This window comes from Oncorhynchus clarkii, chromosome 4 (assembly GCF_045791955.1).
Source record: "Oncorhynchus clarkii lewisi isolate Uvic-CL-2024 chromosome 4, UVic_Ocla_1.0, whole genome shotgun sequence".
Lineage (NCBI taxonomy): Eukaryota > Metazoa > Chordata > Actinopteri > Salmoniformes > Salmonidae > Oncorhynchus > Oncorhynchus clarkii.
Genome location: NC_092150.1, coordinates 29,036,281 through 29,057,745, shown reverse-complemented (window position 1 = coordinate 29,057,745; position 21,465 = coordinate 29,036,281). Strand labels below are relative to the sequence as shown.

At 42.6% G+C, this 21,465-nt stretch overlaps 1 protein-coding gene across 1 annotated transcript in view; it reads left to right on the top strand.

Moving 5' to 3' along the window:
* Positions 1-21,465, top strand: part of LOC139406697 (sec1 family domain containing 2) — a 158,149-nt gene that overhangs the window by 118,243 nt on the left and 18,441 nt on the right.

Below are 21,465 nucleotides of genomic sequence, written 5' to 3'. Positions count from 1 at the left end.
GTGCCAACTGTAAAGTTTGGTGGAGGAGGAATCATTTTCTGGGGCTATTTTTAATGGTTCGGACTTGGCCCCTTAGTTCCAGTGTAAGAGAAATCATAACACTACAGCATAAAATTACATTCTAGACGATTCTGTGCTTCCAACTTTGTGGCAACAGTTTGGGGAAGGCCCTTTCCTGTTTCAGCATGACAAAGACCCTGTGCACAAAGAGAGGTCCATACAGAAATGGTTTGTCGAGATCATTGTGTAAGAACTTGACTGGTCTGCACAGAGCACTGACCTCAACCCCGTCAAACTAATTTGGGATGAATTGGAACGCTGACTGCGTGCCTGACCTAATCGCCCAACATCAGTGCCCGACCTCACAAATGCTCTTGTGGCTGAATGGAAGCAAGTCCCCAAAGCAATGTTCCATCATATAGTGGAAAGTCTTCCCAGAAGAGTGGAGAATGTTATAGCAGCAAAGGGGGACCAACTCCATATTCATACCCATGATATTGGAATGAGATGTTAGATGAGCAGGTGTCTATATACTTTTGGACATGTAGTGTATCAGCTTGTGAATAGCCTCATACCCTTTGCTTTTTATTGTCTCAGTAAAACTTGCAGTGTCTCCCTTCAGAATTATTGTACATTTTATTTGAATAACATGGATAGTGACATTCTCAACCTGTAGTCTAGTCCCCTCTGCATTTTGGATTGTGAGTATAATATGGCAGAGTCCAATGCAGCCAGAAGGGGGCATTGTTTCCCTGTGTGACGGACACTAATGACATGTCTATAAAGTAAGACTACCTCGAAGAGGTTCTGGAAGAGTTTTGGTCCATCCTTGAGACATACAGTAAAATAGTATTTATTCATGAAGTATCCAATGTCGGAGACTGTGATATGATCAAATACGTCAATACTCTCACTCTGAAACAATTGTTATTGCAGCAGTGGTTTGAGGACTGCCACCTCACTGTATGGTTGAATCGTTTATGAATGGAATTCCAGAGTAGGTTTTCCAGGGTAGTCCAGTAGGGGGCACAACAGACCTAGATTATCTTCCTGGAAGTGAACCACCTGTAAAGGATGACGCTGTGGCTTTGTGTGACCAGAGAACAATCTGAGATGTCCAGAGAGCGTTTTCATGACAAGGATTCATGTTTGAGATAGCAGATCCTGACCCAGCATTAAACAGCATGTCTCTGTATTTACATTTATGGCCAGTTTCCCAGACACAGATTAAGCCTTGACTAAAAAAAACTTTTTCAAAGGAGATTTTAAAATGATTTTTGGTTCAGGATTAGCCGTAATGGACGACAGTACCAGTCAAAAGTTTGGACACACCCACGCTCATTCCAGGGTTTTTCTTTATTTTTTACTTTTTTCTACATTGTAGAATAATAGTTAAGACATCAACACTATGAAATAACACACATGGAATCATGTAGTAACCAAAAAAGTGTTAAACAAATCAAAATATATTTGAGATTCTTCAAAGTAGCCAACCTTTGCCTTGATGACAGCTTTGCACACTCTTGGCATTCTCTCAACCAGCTTCATAAGGTAGTCATCTGGAATGCATTTAAATTAATAGGTGTGACTTGTTCAAAGTTCATTTGTGGAATTTCTTTCCTGTGTTTGAGCCAATCAGTTGTGTTGTGAAAAGGTAGGGGTGGTATACAGAAGATAGCCCAATTTGGTAAAATGCCAAGTCCATCATTACCAAACGACAGTCCATCATTACTTTAAGACATGAAGGTCAGTCAATCCGGAAAATTTCAAGAACTTTAAGTGTTTCTTCAAGTGCAGTCGCAAAAACCATCAAGCGCTATGATGAAACTGACTTTCATGAGGACCGCCACAGGAAAGGAAGACACAGAGTTACCTCTGCTGCAGAGGATAACAGAGGATAAATACGATTCATTTTTAGTTTTTTAAATAACTTTTATTTAACCTTTATTTAACGAGGTAGGCAAGTTCAGAACAAGTTCTCATTTACAACTTGACCTGGCCAAGATAAAACAAAGCAGTATGACAAAAAACAACAACACAGAGTTACACATGGGATAAACAAAAGTACAATCAATAACACAATAGAAAAATCTATATACAGTGTGTACAAATGGAATAAGGAGGTAAGGCAATAAATAGGCCAATAATAGCGAAGTAATTACAATTTAGCAAATTAACACTGGAGTAATAGATGTGCAGATGATGATGTGCAGGTAGAAATACTGGTGTGCAAAAAAAGTTAATTTAAACAATATGGGGATGAGGGAGGTAGTTGGATGGGCTATTTCCAGATGGGCTGTGTACAGCTGCAGCGATCGGAAAGCTGCTCAGATAGCTGATGCTTAAAGTTAGTGAGGGAGATAGAAGTCTCCAACTTCAGTAATTTTTGCAATTCGTTCCAGTCATTGGCAGCAGAGAACTGGAAGGAAAGGCGGCCAAAGGTGGTGTTGGCTTTGGTGGATGACCAATGAGATATACTGTACCTGCTGCAGCGCGTGCTACGGGTGGGTGTTGTTATGATGACCAGTGAGCTGAGATAAGGCGGAGCTTTACCTAGCAAAGACTTATAGATGACCTGGAGCCAGTGGGTCTGGTGTCGAATATGAAGCGAGGGCCAGCCGACGAGAGCATACAGGTCGCAGTGTTGGGTAGTACATGGGGCTTTGGTGACAAAACGGATGGCACTGTGATAGACTGCATCCAATTTGCTTAGTAGAGTGTTGGAGACTATTTTGTAAATTACATCGCCGAAGTCGAGGGTCGGTTGGATAGTCCGTTTTACGAGGGTATGTTTGGCAGCGTGAGTGAAGGAGGCTTTGTTGCAAAATAGGAAGCCAATTCTAGATTTAATTTTAGATTAGAGACGCTTAATGTGAGTCTGGAAGGAGAGTTTACTGTCTAGCCAGACACTTGTAGTTGTCAGAAGTCAGAATATCTAGAGTAGTGATGCTAGACGGGCGGGCGGGTTCTGGTCAGCAATCGGTTGAAGAGCATGCATTTAGTTTTACTAGCGTTTTAAGAGCAGTTGGAAGCCACGGAAGGAGTGTTATATGGCATTGAAGCACGTTTGGAGGTTTGTTAATGACTATACTTGAGACGCAGATGTCTCAAGTAGACACCTGGAAATGCAAATGCGCTACGCTAAATGCTAAATGTACTCGTTAAAACTCAAACCTTGATCAAAATTCACAAGCAGGGTATTGAATTAAAGCTACACTCGTTGTGAACCTAGCCAACAAGTCAGATTTTTAAAATGCTTTTCGGCGAAAGCATGAGAAGGTATTATCTGATAGCATGCACCACCTGAAAATGCCTGAATGCGACGTAAACAAAGACTCTGCTTATCCGACGCAGCACAAAACGCAGAAATAAAATATAAAACATTCATTACCTTTGACGAGCTTCTTTCTTGGCACTCCTATATGCCCCATAAACATCACTATTGGGTCTTTTTTTCGTTTAAATCGGTCCATATATACCCAAAATAGCTTTCTATAGAAGCTGTGTCATTCAGAAAAAAACATCGTTTTTAAACGCTGCGTAATTTTTTTAAATTAAAAAAGTCGACGATAAACTTTCACAAAACACTTCGAAATCCTTTTGTAATCCAACTTTAGGTATTAGTAAACGTTTATAATCTATCAAAATGATTACAGGGCGATGTATATTCAATAGCTCCTCGTGTGCAAATCAATGCCTGCCCATGTCCACATTAACAACATCCGGGTGGAGACTGGAAGAAACGGAAGCCAGATAGATGGATTTTCCAACAATAAATTCAATTGAAAATGACGACAATGGCGACATCGTGTGGAATTTGTATGAATTGCATGCAGGTCGATATTAAATTTTGTCCTCTTTTAACAACTCATGGAAGTGACTTATGGAAATTATTTTTAGCTTTCAGAGAGCAGTTTTTCTTGCGTTTTTCAATGAAACACACGATCTGTTATAGTCACAGCCGTGATTTAACCAGTTTTAGAAACTTCAGAGTGTTTTCTATCCACACATACTAATCATATGCATATACTATATTCCTGGCATGAGTAGCAGGACGCTGAAAAGTTGCGCGATTTTTAACAGAATGTTCGAAAAAGGAGGGGGTAGAAGTAAGAGGTTTTAACACAGTGTCCAAAGAAGGGCCAGATGTCTCCAGAATGGTGTCGTCTGCGTAGAGATGGATCAAGGAATCACCCGCAGCAAGAGCGACATCATTGATAAAAAAAGTCGGCCCGAGAATTTAACCCTGTGGTAACCCCATAGAGACTGCCAGAGGTCCGTTCAACAGGCCCTCCGATTTGACACACTGAACTCTATCTAAGAAGTAATTGGTGAACCAGACGAGGCAGTCATTTGAGAAAGCAAGGCTGTTGAGTCTGCCGATAAGAATCCAGTGATTGACAGAGTTGAAAGCTTTGGCCAGGTTAATGAAGACACCTGCACAGTACTGTCTTTTATCGATGGCGGTTATGATATCGTTTAGTACCTTGAGCGTGGCTGAGGTGCACCCGTGACCAGCTCGGAACCCAGATTGCACAGCGGAGAAGGTACGGTGGGATTCGAAATGGTCAGTGATCTGTTTGTTAACTTGGCTTTCGAAGACTTTAAAAAGGCAGGGCAGGATAGATATAGGTCTGTAACAGTTTGTGTCTAAAGTGTCACCCCTTTGAAGAGGGGGATGACTGCGGCAGCCTTCCAATCTTTAGGAATTTCGGACAATACGAAAGAGAGGTTGAACAGACTAGTAATAGGGGTTGCAACAATGGCTGAGGATAATTTTAGAAAGAGAGGGTCCAGATTGTCTAGCCCAGCTGATTTGTACAGGTCCAGGTTTTGCAGCTCTTTCAGAACATCAGCTATCTGGATTTGGGTGAATGAGAAATGGGCTGTTGGTGTAGCCAGGAGGAAAGCATGGCCAGCCGTAGAGAAATTCTCGATTATCGTGGATTTGTCGGTGGTGACAGTGTTTCCTAGCCTCAGTGCATTGGGCATTGTGCATTGGGCAGCTGGGAGGAGGTGCTCTTATTCTCCATGGACTTTACAGTGTCCCAGAACCTTTTGGAGTTAGAGCTACAGGATGCAAATTTCTGTTTGAAAAAGAAGGCCTTTGCTTTCCTAACTGACTGTGTGTATTGGTTCCTGACTTTCCTGAAAGTTGCATATCAGGGGGACTATTTGATGCTAATGCAGTACGCCACAGGATGTTTTTGTGCTGGTCAAGGGCAGTCAGGTCTGGAGTGAACCAAGGGCTATATCTGTTCTTAGTTCTACATTTTTTGAATGGGGCTTGCTTATTTAAGATTGGGAGGAAATTACTTATAAGGAACAACCAGGCCTCCTCTACTGACGGGATGAGGTCAATATCCTTCCAGGATACCCGGACCAGGTCGATTAGAAAGGCCTGCTCGCAGAAGTGTTTTAGGGAGTGTTTGACAGTGATGAGAGGTGGTCGTTTGACCACGGACCCATTATGGATGCAGGCAATGAAGCAGTGATCGCTGAGATCCTGATTGAAAACAGCAGAGGTGTATTTGGAGGGCAAGTTGGTCAGGATAATATATATGAGGCTGCCCATGTTTATAGATTCAGGGTTGTACCTGGTGGGTTCCTTAATAATTTGTTTGAGATTGAGGGCATCTAGCAGGACGGCCGGGGTTTTAAGCATATCCCAGTTTAGGTCACCTAACAGAATGAACTCTGCCCCCCATCTATCTTCAATCAATTCACACATGGTGTCCAGGGCACAGCTGGGAGCTGAGGGGGGTCTATAACAGGCGGCAACAGCAATTTATTTCTGGAGAGATTAATTAAAAAAATTAGAAGCTCTAACTGTTTGGGCATAGACCTGGACAGTATGACAGAACTTTGCAGGCTATCTCTGCAGTAGATTGCAACTCCTCCCCCTTTGGCAGTTATATCTTGACAGAAAATGTTGTAGTTGTGGATGGAAATCTCAGAGTTTTTGGTGGCCTTCCTAAGCCAGGATTCAGACACGTCAAGGACATCAGGGTGGGAGGAGTGTGCTAAAGCAGTGAGTAATACAAACTTAGGGAGGAGGCTTCTGATGTTAACATGCATGTGTGGTTCCACCGTGAAGCATGGAGGCGGAGGTGTGATAGTGTGGGGGTACTTTGCTGGTGACACTGTCAGTGATTTATTCAGAATTCAAGACACACTTAACCAACGTGGCTACCACAACATTCTGCAGCGATATGCCGTCCTATCTGGTTTGTGCTTATTGGGACTATCATTTGTTTTTCAACAGGACAATGACCCAACAAACCTCCAGGCTGTGTAAGGGCTATTTGAACAAGAAGGAGAGTGATGGAGTGCTGCATCAGATAACCTGACATCCACAATCACCCAACCTCAACCCAATTGAGATGATTTGGAATGAGTTGGACTGCAGAGTGAAGGACAAGCAGCCAACAAGTGCTCAGCATATGTGGGAACTCCTTCTAGACTGTTGGAAAAGCATTCCAGGTGAAGCAGGTTGATAGAATGCCAAGCGTGTGCATAGCTGTCATCAAGGCAAAGGGTGGCTCTTTTGAAGAATCTGAAAAATATTTGTTTAACACTTTTTTGGTTACTACATGATTCCATATTTATTATTTCATAGCTTTGTTGTCTTCACTATTATTCTAGAATGTAGAAAATATTTTTTTTAAATAACGAAAAACTCTAAGTAGGTGTGTCCACACTTTTGACTGGAACTGTACCTGGGAGAGTTCAGTTGAGGGAAAACGGACCCATACGGACCCATAACGGACCAATACTGAACTGTCAAGAGGAAGAAGACAGACACAATGTAGGGCCAAATCAGTCACATGCCACCGGTAAACGGTGCTCACATTGTGTGAACTCCAGTAGCTGGACAGATTAAGAAGAGATGAGGAGCTATTTGGTTACTTTGTCTGAGGAATGAAGTTAAATATAGAATCTGTGATGCCCTTTCTCTCACTCAAGAGTAAGCTGCTTGGAATTGAAGGGTGTTGAAAACACATGACACAAACTCACTTGTGCATCCATGTAGATACACGCATACAGTGGGGTCTGAAATTATTCACACCATTGATAAAGATGAGCTAAAATAAATGATTAAAATACTGAGCTATATTGTATGCTCAAAATAATTTGGTCTGGAGACTGAGGTGGCTATTGAATAATGTTGATTTTGTAGCCTATGAACCATTTCTTTGTGGATTTTGATTTGTGGTTGGGTTTATTGTCTTGCTGGAAGATCCACTTGCAGGCAAGTTTCAGCTTCCTGGCAGAGGTAACCAGGTTTTTGGCTAAAATGTCCTGATACTGGGTAAAGTGTATGATGACATTGACCTTAACAAGGGCCCCAGGACCAGTGGGAGCAAAATACCCCTAAAACATCAAAGATCCACCACTAGATTTTACAGTAGATGGGGGGTTATTTTCTGCTCATGCGTTCTCATTTCAACGCCAAACCCTCCACTGGTGTGCGTGGCCAAAGAGAGCTATTTTCATGTTCCCCAGCAAATGTAAATGCCAGGACTTTACTAAACAGCATTTGGATAGGAACCACCGGTGCTTTGGTCAGATGACACGAAAATTGAGCTCTTTGGCCAGCCACACTAATGGTGGGTTTGACATCTAATTTGTTGTTGTTTTGAAGCTCATTTCCTGCAATTCTACATAGTTAAAAAAGACTCCTTATATCTTTTATGTGGTATATTTTATGATGATAAGGAAAATAAAGTCTAGACCCGATTTCCATGTTATTCCACTACATTTACATTTGAGTCATTTAACAGACGCTCTTATCCAGCGCGACTTAGAGTTTGTGCTTTTGTCTTAAGATAGCTGGGTGAGACAACCACATAACACAGTCGTAGCAAGTACATTTTCCCTCAAAGTAGTTATCTGCAAAGTCAGTGCTAGTAGGAAAATACAACCTATATGGATCTTGCTAGGAGAAGGGTGCCGATTACAATCAGAAAGAGGAATGTAGCCAGGCCAATAGCCTTGTAGGGAACTTTGGGAGGGAACAGGGTAGGGTAAACAGTAAGAAGATTGGATGCATATATAAACCAAGATGACCACAAGTTACAATGTGTGTCATATGATTTGATATGGCAGAGATCTCCAGCCCAAAATTAAATCTAGAATCGGCTTCCTATTTCGCAACAAAGCCTCCTTCACTCATGCTGCCAAACATACCCTCGTAAAACTGACTATCCTGCCGATCCTTGACTTCGGCGATGTCATTTACAAAATAACCTCCAACACTCTATTCAGCAAATTGGATGCAGTCTTTCACAGTGCCATCCGTTATGTCACAAAAGCCCCATATACTACCCACCATTGCGACCTGTATGCTCTTGTTGGCTGGTCCTCGATACATATTCGTTGCCAGACCCACTGGCTTCAGGTCATCTATAAGTCTTTGCTAGGTAAAGCTCCGCCTTATCTCAGCTCACTGGTCACTATAACAACATCCATATATTTCACTGGTCATCCCCAAAGCCAACACAACTTTGGCCGCCTTTCCTTCCAGTTCTCTGCTGCCAATGACTGGAACAAATTGTAAAAATCACTGAAGTTGGAGACTTATCAAATCAAATGTATTTATATAGCCCTTCGTACATCAGCTGATATCTCAAAATGCTGTACAGAAACCCAGCCTAAAACCCCAAACAGCAAGCAATGCAGGTGTAGAAGCACGGTGGCTAGGAAAAACTCCCTAGAGTAAACTCCCTATATCTCCCTCACTAACTTTAAGCATCAGCTGTCAAAGCAGCTTACCGATCGCTACAGCTGTACACAGCCCATCTGTAATTAGCCCATCCAACTACCTACCTCATCCCCATATTTAATTGATTTATTTTCTGCTCTTTTGCACACCACTATTTATACCAGTATTTATACTTCACATCCTCATCTGCACATCTGTCACTCCAGTGTTAATTTATCAATTGTAATCACGCCACTATTGGCCTATTTATTGCCTTACCTCCTTACTTCATTTGCACACACTGTATACAGATTTTTCTATTGTGTTATTGACTGTACGTTTGTTTATCCCATGTGTAACTCTGTCGTTGTTTTTGACACACTGCTTTGCCTTACCTTGGCCAGGTCGCAGTTGTAAATGAGAACTTGTTCTCAACTAGCCTACCTCGTTAAATAAAGATGAAATAAAAAAATTAGAAAGATGGAGATTACTGTAAAATAGCTGAACTATGGCTGGTTGGGTGGCTACCAAATATGTTTTATTATTATAATTTATATCAACCCTCAATTAAATTATACTGTTATAATTTATAATTATAAATTATACCCTACTGTATTTATCTATTTATTTTGCTCCTTTGCACCCCATCATTTCTATCTCTACTCTGCACATTCTTCCACTGCAAATCAACCATTCCAGTGTTTTACTTGCTATATTGTATTTACTTTGCCACCATGGCCTTTTTTTTGCCTTTACATGTACCTCCCTTAACTCACCTCATTTGCTCACATCGTATATAGACTAATTTTTCTACTGTATTATTGACTGTATGTTTGTTTTACTCCATGTGTAACTCTGTGTTGTTGTATGTGTCGAACTGCTTTGCTTTATCTTGGCCAGGTCGCAGTTGCAAATGAGAACTTGTTCTCAACTGGCCTACCTGGTTAAATAAAGGTGAAATAAAAAAATAAAACATTTAAATACATTTTCTTTCAGACGTGGTTTCAAATACATGTCTATTTGGGGGTTAGGTTTAGGGGTTAGGTTTGGGGGTTAGGTTTAGGGGTTAGGAAAAGTCGTTTTTTCAATGGGAATCAGTTGTTGGTCCCCAAAAAGTCCTGACAAGTATAGTAAGGCGTGTGTGTGTGGGAGGGGGCTGTGGTTGTGTAATTTATGGTAAATGTATGAGACAAGAAGAGGGTTAACAGACCCAGTTATCCATGCAGCTAAAATAATGGCGCTTCATTATCTCCTGAAGGTTTCTGATGGGGATTACATTATTAAACAAGGATCCATTTAGTGTCAAAAAGTACACAACCGCCGCTCTTACTTTGTTTTATATTTCAAGCAAAATACTGTTGCAGAACTGTAGTACTTTGTGTCTTCATCAGAAATATATAACCACTGCTTTTATGATACACACGCATTCAGACACACACATATAGGCATAACCACACTATAATTGTAGAGATGAAGGACAGCGTGGGAAGTTGTTGGGCTGCCCCTGCTAAGGAGAGATGACGGGAAGGTGACAGGGAAACCAGATCAAAGAGCACACCTCTGACTGTAGTGTATGAGTTGCGTTCACTGGGTAAAGGCATCCCTCACTCTAAAGCTGTGGGCGTTGCAGTAAAGCTGATGCTGAAGATAACATAAAATGTTTGTGTGTGTGTAAGACAGGGGAGGAGATGTTTGATGCAGACTAGTGAGTGAGTGAGTGAGAGAGACTGTGAGAGTGAGAGAGATTATTCTCATTCTGTGCAGCAGATATTCTGTATTTGTCTATGAAGTGGTCTCAAGTTTGTTCTTTAGTACCTTGTGAATGACAGAATCTTGGTATTTTCTTGTTTTGCCTGCGTATGATCAGGTGTTAGAATCAAAAACAGTCCTTAAGTGTCAACATTGACAGCCAGTGCGTGCGTGTGAGGAGGCGCCACAGATTAACTAAGGTAGTGGCCTGATTACTTCCAGACCCTTTCAGTCAGACAGTTAAATTACAGCTGCCTGTGGCAAATTGAGCAAATCATTACCCTGTGATTACCAGCCACTGTCTCCACAGTCATCACACACAGTGGCCTACTTGCAGGCCCATTCTGATTGAATGACCTTTATTTCTGCTTAGATCTACACTCATTCTCCCCTTCATAACTCTCACTCCCTAAATCACACACACACACACACACACATAAACCTCGGAGTGGGCTTGTCCCCTGCTCCTGCCTGCTGCTTGATCTCCTCATGGCTTTTTAGAGAGTGCAGGACATCTGAGGATGATGATCACTGACCTATATGCTTAGCTATAAACACAAAGCTCTGTGCTGTACAGTCTGTCCTCACGATGGAAAACGACATCTCATGTCCTTACCTATTTTGCGTTTGTTTTCTCATCTCTGGGGATGTACAGACGGGAGCTCCGACAAACCATGGAAACGTGGGCACCTCAACAAAACACACACACCTGTGGATATGCTTTGATCTCATCCACAGTGGCATACTTTGATATGTCCATGCTTTGATCTCATCCACAGTGGCATACTTTGATATGTCCATGCTTTGATCTCATCCACAGTGGCATACTTTGACACGTCCATGCTTTGATCTCATCCACAGTGGCATACTTTGACACGTCCATGCTTTGATCTCATCCACAGTGGCATACTTTGATATGTCCATGCTTTGATCTCATCCACAGTGGCATACTTTGACACGTCCATGCTTTGATCTCATCCACAGTGGCATACTTTGATACGTCCGTGCTTTGATCTCATCCACAGTGGCATACTTTGACACGTCCATGCTTTGATCTCATCCACAGTGGCATACTTTGATGCGCACGTTGGACACTCAGAACGAGGTGAGAAGCGTAGGGTGCTGTGAGAGTATAGAGAGTGTGTAGACCAGTCTCTCGGGGCCGTCTGTAGTTTGACTCGGTCAGTCTGAGAGATTCAGCAGTACAGACCTGCCGTACTGTAGAAACACTGTAGACTACAGGGATGAGCTCATTCACAGCTCTCAGCCTCAGATTTGACTATGTCCAAAATACCTAAGGAAAGGAGGACTAGCCAGCCAGTATCTATCTCTAACTCAAACACAGCGAATACACTCATAGATCCACAATTTTGGCCCATTTTTTTATGAATAAGATCCAGCCCTGCATAACTGACTTGCATAACACTGAGTGCAGGAATTATTGGAAGGATGAGAGAGAGAGAGATCTGATCTTGGCCTCTTTAGCTGGTCTTGTGTTCTCTGTCAAGTGCCTCAGATCACAGTGAAGAGGATTAGGGTGTAAAACCGGAATCTGGCCATTCCAACATCAGGAATTCTTTGTCTTCGGGAAATCATTAAGACCAGTCAGGCCATTATAACTGGACTGATGGGCCGTTTTGTTCGTTCAGAGCTTACGTCTGAACTCTGACCCCTGAAGAAGTGTGCGAGACAGGGTCATTGGGCTAGCTATGTGTCATGGGTTTCCTGTGCCAATACATTTTCATCAAATGAGCAGTTGCGCAAGTACAATAATCCAATAAGAAAATGTGTAAAATAATAACTTAATGTTTGCCCAAACCATGGCTTATTAAGGTTAGTACATATAGAGGTAATACTGGGATTCATGATATTCTAAAACTCTGTCACAATATTCCTGTCAAAACATGCAAGTGTAACAACATCCCAATTCATAACTGCTATTTTCCTATGTACAAATAAATAAATCACACTCTAAATCAAAAGAATATAATGTATGAACAGTATTTCAGTTCATAACAATTTTCCAATGGTTTAGAAAAATAGCTCTGTGATGACGTTTGTATATATAAACTGCTACACATTCTATTAGTGTATTAGTGTTGTACTGTTAGGCGTTTACTGCACTGCTGGAGCTATGAGCGTAAGCATTTCTCTGCACCTGCTTTAACATCTGCTAATCTGTGTACACGACAAATAAACATTGATTGATTTTTTGGGGGATTTGACATCGTATCTGACCGTGTATCATTTGAACTGCTCTCTCCATACTTAATGTACTCCTTCACCGGGCTTCTTCTCTCATTGGCCATTGCTCACTCCGCCCAACAGCCCCACGTACAGCCCCGACCAACCCTGACTTCGAGTGACCACAGTGTACTGGCTAAGTTTACTCTATATTCTGACCTCAGACCCCACCACTACTATCCCTCTGTGTCTCAGCAGGTCTGACTGTAGAGCAGCAACACATAGCGTCTGGCTGATGAAGAGACGCTGTCCACTGGACCATACATTACCTTGTTACCATGGGGATGACAGGGTAGACCGGATGCTAGGTTGTTTCCTGGGACATGACTAACACCTAGCTTTACAGAGAGAACTAATATTCATGACGTGTTAGAAGAAGCCCACTTCCTTACCCCTCACCTACTCATATTGTATTGCCCTACTCCTATGCTGTATACTCTTCCTCCTGCACACTCTGTCAGTGGGATTCCTGAAGACAGGAATGGGATGCAGGAGCCAGGCCGGAGCTCCCAGTGCCCAGCCAGCATTCCACAGGGGATTAAGTGGAAAGACTTATATAAGCTCTGACGGTTCCTCATCTCCAGGGTTCCATATCCCCAGGAATCTGTGTTTCGGTCTCTCTTCCTTTGAAGAAGCAAAAGCACCCCCTCTCCTCTTTTCTCACACTAAAATAGAATTTCGTTCAGGTTACAAAACCAGCCCAAGTTATTTATAGTTGTTTCCACTGTCTGTTCTCCACATTCCAGTGAGACATCTGGAATGATTAGTCTTCTATTCTGTGGTTGGATCTCTGGGGCAGTGTTTGGGAGGTTATTAAAGAGACAAGCGGTGTACTACTTTTTTTTTCTTCTTTGTTTACTACTGTTTTGATCTTGTCTCTTCGCTGCAACTCCCCAATGGGCTCAGGAGGCGAAGGTCGAGTCTTGTGTCCTTCGAAACATGACCCGCCAAACTGCACTTCTTAACCCAGAAGCCAGCCGCACCAATGTGTCGGAGGAAACACCGTTCAACTGAAGACCAAGGTCAGCCTGCAGGCGCCTGGCCCGCCACAAGGAGTCGCTAGAGAGTGATGAGCCAAGTGAAGCACCTCAGGCCAAACCCTCCGCTATCCCGAACGACACTGGGCCAATTGTGCGCCGATCACGGCCAGTCGTGATACAGCCCGGGTCTGTAGTTATTGATCCCGGGTCTGTAGTGATGCCTCTAGCACTGCGATGGGAGACCCACAAACTGTGTACTCTAATTCAATATTCTCTAGTGGAGTGGATTCTGAAAGAAGAGCTGGGTGCTGGTGATGAGTAATAAGTTATAGACCGGAATGTCTTTTGTTCTTCCTCACATTCTTTCCAGAAGGACAGTTTATGCCCATAATTCACTAGTTAGAGCTGAGAGAGTGTGTGTGCGTATGTATCTATGCCTTTAAAGCTTCCAGTCAGCGTGTAGCAACAGGGCAGATTATTTTATTGGTTATTTCTCCTTCTTTGTCTCTCCTGCTCCTCTATTTCTGGCACACTAATTGGTGGTTAGCTGTTAGGTTAGATGCACCTCTGCACGTCACCTATTATGCACATCTCGCTGAGTTCCCCCTGCCTACCCAGGTACTCAGCATCGCCTCCCAGGTTCCTACTGCTCTATTAGACCTCATTAAGAATGTTCCAGAAAGTCTACATCGGTCACTTCCTGTCACACTGCCTGTGCATGTTCTCACTGATCTACTTAACACAAACTATTACATTATCTCACTCGCACTCTCCCTCCCTCTTTTTCTCTCTCCTCTCCTCTTCTCTCTCTCTCTCTCTCTCTCTCTCTCTCTGAGTAGCAGGGTCATTGTGATACTAGAGGTCAGGGGCAACATCACATTAGTTGTGAATTGATAATGGATCTGGTAAATGGGCCTAAAAGCTCTCTATTAGCTCTCTATTTCTGTTGTACCACAGAAACCTGTTACTGTACGTTGTACCTGCACTCGCGAGGCCATTACAGGCACAGGGCTATTGCAGGGACAAACAGTCATAAACCATATACACACACTATGCATTTGTAGTAATAGGAGCAGACACACATTCATGCACAAATCCCAATTGTTTCCCATTTTATGTATTTAGGAATATTTAAAATGGCCATCAAAGTATTCACACCCCTTGATTTTTTTTCTCCACATTTTGCTGTGTTACAGCCTGATTTTAAAATGGATTCATTTCAGATTGTGTGTCACTTGCCTACACACAATACCCCATAATGTCAAAGTGGAATTATGTATTTAAACATTTTTACAAATGAATTAAAAATGAAAAGCTGTAATGTCTTTAGTCAATAAGTATTCAAACCTTTTGTTAAGGCAATCCTAAATAAGTTCAGGAGTAAAAATGTGCTTAACAAGTCATATAATAAGTTGCATGGACTCTCTGGTCTGTGTGCAATAACAGTGTTTAACATTATTTTTAAACGACTACCTCATCACATACAATTACAATTATCTGTAAGGTCCCTCAGTCAAGCAGTGAATTTCGAACAAAGATTCAACCACAAAGACCAGAGAGGTTTTCCAATGCCACGCAAATAAGGGAACCTATTGGTAGATGAGTAAACATTTTAAAAAGCAGACATTGAATATATCTTTGAGCATGGTGAAGTTATTAATTACACTTTTCATGGTGTATCAATACACCCAGTCACTACAAAGATACAGGTGTCCTTCCTAACTCACATCATTGTAGTTACTCCATAATACAGAGTGAATGACAGAGTGAAAAGAAGTGTGAAAAGAAGAATGAAAAGAAGAAGAGTGAAAAGAAGAAACCCCAGTACGGAATAAAACTATTGAAAAAAAAATGTATCCTGTTTGCTTAAAGGCACTAAAGTAAAACTGCAAAAACTGGAAAAACCTTTATGTCCTGAATACAAAGTGTTATGTTTGTGGCAAATCCAACACAATACAGTCTGTCCTCACGATGGAAAACGACATCTCATGTCCTTACCTATTTTGCGTTTGTTTTCTCATCTCTGGTGATGTACAGACAGGAGCTCTGACAAACCATGGAAACGTGGGCACCTCAACAAAACACACACACCTGTGGATATGCTTTGATCTCATCCACAGTGGCATACTTTGATATGTCCATGCTTTGATCTCATCCACAGTGGCATACTTTGATATGTCCATGCTTTGATCTCATCCACAGTGGCATACTTTGACACGTCCATGCTTTGATCTCATCCACAGTGGCATACTTTGATACGTCCGTGCTTTGATCTCATCCACAGTGGCATACTTTGACACGTCCATGCTTTGATCTCATCCACAGTGGCATACTTTGATACGTCCATGCTTTGATCTCATCCACAGTGGCATACTTTGATACGTCCATGCTTTGATCTCATCCACAGTGGCATACTTTGATACGTCCATGCTTTGATCTCATCCACAGTGGCATTCTTTGAGTACCACTCTTCATATTTTCAAGCATGGTGGTGACTGCATCATGTTATGGGTATGCTTATCATCAGCAAGGATTAGAGAGTTGTTGTTTTTTTATGATAAAAATATACGCAATAGAGCTAATCACAGGAAAAATCCTAGAGGAAAACCTGGTTTAGTCTGCTTTCCAACAGACAATGGGAGACAAATTCACCTTTCAGCAGGAAAGTAACCTAAAACACAAGGCCAAATTTACACTGAAGTTGCTTACCAAGATGATATTAAATGTTTCTGAGTGGTCTAGTTACAGTTTTGGCTTAAATCGGCTTGAAAATCTATGACAATACTTGAAAATGGCTGTCTAGCAGTGATCAACATCCAATTTGACAGAGCTTACAGAATTCTAAAAATAATAATGGGCAAATATTGTAAAATCCATTTGTGCAAAGCTCTTAGAGGCCTACCAAGAAAGACTCACAGCTGTAATCACTGCCAAAGGTGATTCTAACATATATTGACTTTGGGGTGGGAATACTTACAGTAGGGCAAAAAAGTATTTAGTCAGCCACCAATTGTGCAAGTTCTCCCACTTAAAAAGATGAGAGAGGCCTGTAATTTTCATCATAGGTACACTTCAACTATGACAGACAAAATGAGAAGAAAAAAATCCAGAAAATCACATTGTAGGATTTTTAATGAATTTATTTGCAAATTATGATGGAAAAGAAATATTTGGTCACCTACAAACAAGCAAGATTTCTAGCTCTCACAGACCTTTGATTCACAGATTTGAAAGATACGTAAACATTACCAGGCAACTCCTTTTTTACTACATTTACAACTTAAGCCAGCTATTCTGGCCTATCCGCTTGGGAAACCAAACTACCAAACAATCCAATGATGGGATTTATAAATAAATAATCTGGGTTCCTGAAGGACTGATCTCTATAATACACTGCTCAAAAAAATATAGGGAACACTTAAATAACACAATGTAACTCCAAGTCAATCACACTTCTGTGAAATCAAACTGTCCACTTAGGAAGCAACACTGATTGACAATAAATTTCACATGCTGTTGTGCAAATGGAATAGACAACAGGTGGAAATTATAGGCAATTAGCAAGACACTCCCAATAAAGGAGTGGTTCTGCAGGTGGTGACCAGACCACTTCTCAGTTCCTATGCTCCCTGGCTGATGTTTTGGTCACTTTTGAATGCTGGCAGTGCTTTCACTCTATTGGTAGCATGAGACGGAGTCTACAACCCACACATGTGGCTCAGGTAGTGCAGCTCATCCAGGATGGCACATCAATGCGAGCTGTGGCAAGAAGGTTTGCTGTGTCTGTCAGCGTAGTGTCCAGAGCATGAAGGCGCTACCAGGAGACAGGCCAGTACATCAGGAGACGTGGAGGAGGCCGTAGGAGGGCAACAACCCAGCAGCAGGACCGCTACCTACGCCTTTGTGCAAGGAGGAGCAGGAGGAGCACTGCCAGAGCCCTGCAAAATGACCTCCAGCAGGCCACAAATGCGCATGTGTCTGCTCAAACAGAAACAGACTCCATGGGGGTGGTATGAGGGCCCGACGTCCACAGGTGGGGGTTCTGCTTACAGCCCAACACCGTGCAGGACGTTTGGCATTTGCCAGAGAACACCAAGATTGGCAAATTCGCCACTGGCGCCCTGTGCTCTTCACAGATGAAAGCAGGTTCACACTGAGCACATGTGACAGACGTGACAGTCTGGAGACGCCGTGGAGAACGTTCTGCTGCCTGCAACATCCTCCAGCATGACCGGTTTGGCAGTGGGTCAGTCATGGTGTGGGGTGGCATTTCTTTCGGGGGCCGCACAGCCCTCCATGTGCTCGCCAGAGGTAGCCTGACTGCCATTAGGTACCGAGATGAGATCCTCAGACCCCTTGTCAGACCATATGCTGGTGCGGTTGGCCCTGGGTTCCTCCTAATGCAAGACAATGACCTCATGTGGCTGGAGTGTGTCAGCAGTTCCTGCAAGAGGAAGGCATTGATGCTATGGACTGGCCCGCCCGTTCCCCAGATCTGAATCCAATTGAGCACATCTGGGACATCATGTCTCGCTCCATCCACCAACGCCACATTGCACCACAGACTGTCTAGGAGTTGGCGGATGCTTTAGTCCAGGTCTGGGAGGAGATCCCTCAGGAGACCGTCCGCCAGCTCATCAGGAGCATGCCCAGGCGTTGTAGGGAGGTCATACAGGCACGTGGAGGCCACACACACTACTGAGCCTCACCTAATTTAGACTTGTTTTAAGGACATTACATCAAAGTTGGATCAGCCTGTAGTGTGGTTTTCCACTTTAATTTTGAGTGTGACTCCAAATCCAGACCTCCATGGGTTGATAAATTTGATTTCCATTGATCATTTTTGTGTGATTTTGTTGTCAGCACATTCAACTATGTAAAGAAAAAAGTATTTAATAAGAATATTTCATTCATACAGATCTAGGATGTGTTATTTTAGTGTTCCCTTTATTTTTTTGAGCAGTGTATATATATTTTTACACTTTTGGAAAGCTCATATTCTGAGCTAGCCATTATAAAAGTATGGCCCACAGATCTAAGAGAATCTGAACAACCTTTTAAGTGGAAAAGACTGTATTTACACCAAGGAAACGTTTTAGGATTAAATTGGCCCCAACTACCAACTGTTCACTGTGTTCCCTAAATCAGGTAGGAACTTTTTCTTCATATGATGTGGGCGTGCCCTGCAGTTAAACACTTCTGGGAAAGAGTTACAAAATTCATCAGAGACAATTACTGCTGGCAGGCAGCACTGCCACGAGAAATACGTTGGCTCTTAGATGGCAATCACCTCACTCTCTCCCAATTCGCCAGTGGATACAGTTACTATTAGAAGGTATAACTTTATAATTATCGACAGTCAGAATGAATGGTACCAGTCAAGAAACAATTAAGGCCTGGACAAATATACTTGACTCTGTTTATTTGTATGTGTTTTTTCTTTTTTATAATCTATAAAGCCCAAATGTACAAACAAAATATATACTGTATACAGTATATACATTTTTTACTAGGAATCAAAATGGCATGCCCATGTTCCAATATTTCAAAATGCCTTGCGATCTGGAGGGCGGACTTTTGCACCCCCCCAATTGTCCAAATGTGTAATCCGTACCCTTACCGATATCGTGGACAGTAATGGTTTGAGAACATCATGTTTTGTACACTGAGTGTTTCTAAATTAACAGTTGTTTAGTCGTTTGAAAATCCTCTTTCCATGACATAAATTAACCAGGTGAATCTAGGTGAAATCTATGATCCCTTATTGATGTCACTTGTTAAATCCACTTCAATCAGTGTAGATGAAAGGGAGGAGACATGTTGTGGGGATGGGGTGGGAGGTTGGATGGAGACATGTTGTGGGTTGTTGGATGGAGACATATTGTGGGGATGGGGTGGGTGGTTGGATGGAGACGTGTTGGGGGAATGGAGTGGGAGGTGGGTGGTGGGATGGATGGAGACATGTTGGGGGAATGGGGTGGGAGGTTGGATGGAGACATGTTAGGGGAATGGGGTGGGAGTTTGGATGGAGACATGTTGGGGGAATGAAAACAACTAAATTAATAAAGATTTGGTTACACAAAAAAACATTAATAAAAAATACACTTTCATATGCATGATTATGCATGCATAAGTAACACAGAATTGTAACAAAACACACACACACTAATGTTAGTGCTTAGTTCTGGGGTAGATCTGTCCCAGAGTTACCTGAGAGGCAGACAGCATAGCGTTCTGCCACGGACATTTCATTCCACCTAGTTGTTGTCAGAGAAGCAGCACCTGGGCCGGGTTGGGCTGCTTGGTGCCGTGGGCTCCGTGGCAGTGGCATGATCAACATCTCAACCACAGACTGTGTCCTGTCCTGGCAGAGCCAGCAGCCAGCTCCAGACCTGCAGCAATGTGTGCTTTGGCAACCAGTCAACCAGCCCTCTCACGCTCCACACACGCTCCCCCCTCCCTCTCCCTCTCAAGCTCTACATCCTCCCTCAACCCCCATCACAGTACCCTCACGATATACATGCTGACACCCTCACTATAGCAGAATGACATGGCTATGATGCATCCCCTAGGGTTGTCAGTGTGAGTTTATCTGAACTGTGAGTCAAGCGTTCTAACCGTCAATGTAGCTGGTTTGCATACGTTGGGGGGAGTTTATACTCGCTTGCTCGCACGCACACACACACACACACACACACACACACACACACACACACACACACACACACACACACACACACACACACACACACACACACACACACACACACACTCTCACTCACACTTTTTAAGTAGTTTTGCAAGAATCCTCCCCTGTGCAAGCCATCTTACATGCATGTTCTTGTTTTGGAAAGATAAAGCCCACATCTGACCCTCTTTCTCTTCACACTGCTGTCCATCTGATAGGAGAGCAGTGCTGTTTTCCTATGAGCTAACCCAGCCGTCTGACGGGGAAGTGAAGCCGCAGAGCGAGACGCTTTACATTCCAATAGCGAGCAACTGCTATCAACACACCCGCTAGGGCTAAATATGATATCAGCTCTATTTGGAGGAGAAGGACCTAACAATAACCATTATATAATACAGATGAAATCCTGACAGTCCTGGCAGTGAGTCAGGTCACTTTGTGTATATTATCTCTCTGTGTTGATGTTGGAGTGCATGTGGACACATCCCACTCTCCGAAATAGATCGGACCAAAATACAACTGGCCTGCGCTGTTGACTTAAATTACAGATCCTGCAGACTTCAGAGGGCGTTATGGGCAAAATCATCCCAATGTTAAAGTCGGTTTATTCATACATGGGCATAAACTCCAGTTCAGTTTTGTTTGGCAAGCTTGAACCAAAGAGATTTCTTCTGGAAGAAGTTTTATGAATATTTAATGGCGAATGGAGATTTTTGCCTGTAGACACACTTGCACATAAAGGGACGGACACACACACACACACACACACACACACACACACACACACACACACACACACACACACACACACACACACACACACAATGTACTTATGTGCTTTCTTTTTTTTTTATGTAAGGTTAAATGAAGTGCTTTGCTTTTGTTTCATGGTTTGATGGAAAACCCAGTCAGAGTCTAGCTGTCTGGACAATCTTATCTAGCAAGAAAACAGGCAGCTCACTTAACCCTCAAGTTGTTCAATCTGCATTAAGAAAAACAACAGAATGGCTTGGACTGGTCTTCTCCAGATCACTGCAATGTACTGTTTTTAGCCAATTATCTGCATCTCAGTGCTAGAGTCATCACTACAGACCCTGGTT